The sequence below is a fragment of the Phoxinus phoxinus genome (genome assembly GCF_949152265.1).
Source record: "Phoxinus phoxinus genome assembly, chromosome: 18".
NCBI lineage: Eukaryota > Metazoa > Chordata > Actinopteri > Cypriniformes > Leuciscidae > Phoxinus > Phoxinus phoxinus.
In genome coordinates, this window is record NC_136893.1 from 127,501 (window position 1) to 130,000 (window position 2,500).

Consider the following 2,500-nt stretch of genomic DNA (forward strand, 5'->3'; position numbering starts at 1 on the left):
ACCAGCCCAACCAGCAGCCCAACCAGCAGCCCAACCACCAGCCCAACTACTAGCCCAACCAACAGCCCAACTACTAGCCCAACCAGCAGCCCAACCAGCAGCCCAACCACCAGCCCAACCACCAGCCCAACCACCAGCCCAACTACTAGCCCAACTACTAGCCCAACCAGCAGCCCAACCAGCAGCCCAACCACCAGCCCAACCACCAGCCCAACTACTAGCCCAACCAGCAGCCCAACCAGCAGCCCAACTACCAGCCCAACTACTAGCCCAACCAGCAGCCCAACCAGCAGCCCAACCACCAGCCCAACTACTAGCCCAACTACTAGCCCAACCAGCAGCCCAACCAGCAGCCCAACCACCAGCCCAACCACCAGCCCAACTACTAGCCCAACCAGCAGCCCAACCAGCAGCCCAACCAGCAGCCCAACTACTAGCCCAACCAGCAGCCCAACCACCAGCCCAACCAGCTGCCCAACCAGCTGCCCAACTACTAGCCCAACCAGCTGCCCAACCAGCAGCCCAACCAGCTGCCCAACCAGCTGCCCAACTACTAGCCCAACCAGCAGCCCAACTACCTGCCCAACCAGCTGCCCAACCAGCAGCCCAACCAGCTGCCCACCCAGCAGCCCAACTACCAGCCCAACCAGCTGCCCAACAAGCTGCCTAACCAGCAGCCCAACTACCAGCCCAACTACTAGCCCAACCACCAGCCCAACCACCAGCCCAACCACCAGTCTAAGCCCTGGGGTAAGACATCTTTCAGAAAAAGCCCACCAACTCTACCCCTTCAGACATGAAGAGGAAGAGGCCTACCTGATGTTCAGCTCCAGGGGCTTCTCGGTCCAGGTTTATGGACTATCAGCCCATTGCACAGAAGTTTGAGTTTACCCCCTTTACCCAAGAAGAGGAAGTTCTTCACACGTCACTGTGTGGAAGGCTCTGAATAATTTTCTACCTCACTTGCAGGGGCATCATGTGCTGGTGCGCTGCGACAACACGACAGCTGTTGCACAAATCAACCACCAGAGGGGGATGCGCTCCTCCAAGCTTCATGCTCTCGCTCATAGGCTGTTAATATGGGGCTAGCGCCACTTTCTGTCGTTACGGGTGACCCATGTCCCGGGCAAACCCTCTTTATGGGGATTGGCGCCTCCATCCTCAGATAGTGGGTCTACTGTGGAGGAGGTTCGTGCAGGCCTGGCATGAAAACGCCCATTGTCCTATGTTCTTCTTGCTACGGGATGAGGATGCCCCATCCGTGCCCACCCGTGGCCCAACGTGCTGCTCTACGCATTTCCTCCCCTTTGCCTCATAACACCGACTCTGGCCAGGGTGACGGAACAGAGCTTGCCCATGATTTTTTATAGCTGCTGTATGCCCAGCCGTGGCCCTCCATTACGCAGAGATCTTTTGACATTTACCAACGGGGAAATGTACCACCCGCACCCAGACAAGGTGGCCAGGGTGGCCAGGGTGTCCCTATAGACAAGGTGGCCAGGGTGTCCCTATAGACCGAACACATGATATGCATGTGCACACCGCCGGCGTTTTTCACGGATTCACGTTTTTGGGGTTTACATGGAGATGATAATGTTTTTCAAAAATGTTCACCTCTTGCACCTTGGAACCTATTCTGTCACCAAACACTGTTGTCGTGCAAATGAACGGCCGGAGCGCATTAAGGGTTTTCTGTTAGAACGGTGTTGTGTAAGCGGCCCCTAAGTTAGTAACTAATGATCTTTGCTACGGAAGTGAATGAATCAAAACTAACTTTAGCTGGACAATAATTTCTGCTGTAAAGCACATAGACAATCGCTGATATTTTAAGCTTTTTGCAGGACCTTATGGATGGTGGAAGATTCTTTTCTACTATTTCATGAGTTCCTTTGCCCATATAATCTTTAAGCTAATAAGGTTAAGCGTGTTTGGCTTGCTGTCCGCAGTGGAGGGGCTCGAGGAAGGAGCTTCAACTCGAGCTTAGATACATATGGTAGCAAGATGCCTAAATTATGTTGGTGGAGTTGGGGGGGTGGAGGGATGCCAGAGCGAGGTGAGCAGCTGCTTATATGCTCCGCCAGTTAAGTTAAAAGTTAGATGGGTTCACTCCTCCCGAAATTACATTGTGAACTTCCCTAAGGTCTATTTACCAGCTTATCCTGTATATCATGTGGGGTTTGACGGCGCAACACCCGCTTATTCGTAGATTTATGAAGGCCGTGCTGCTTTCTTCCAGCCCCCAGAAGAGCAGTTCCTGAGTCACTGAATTCTCTCTCGGTGGAGATAAGATTTTTCTCAGGCCCAACCTGGCCTTTATGCCAAGATGCTTCCTGGCGTTCACGTGTGAGGTGATTGAGCTTTCTGCTTTTCACCCACCTAACCCTAACCCACAGAGGATCAGAGGTTCCTGTATGTGCCTTGCGGCTTTACTTAGACAGGACCAGCTCATTTAGAAAAAGCGACCAGCACTCAGGGAACCCCATTTCCAAGCAACGCTCTC

The 2,500-nt window shown here is 53.2% G+C and overlaps 1 protein-coding gene across 2 annotated transcripts in view; it reads left to right on the forward strand.

The window, feature by feature from the left end:
- LOC306986317 (phosphatidylinositol 4,5-bisphosphate 3-kinase catalytic subunit alpha isoform) overlaps positions 1-2,500 on the forward strand; it is a 59,423-nt gene that overhangs the window by 41,165 nt on the left and 15,758 nt on the right. The window lies entirely within an intron of this gene.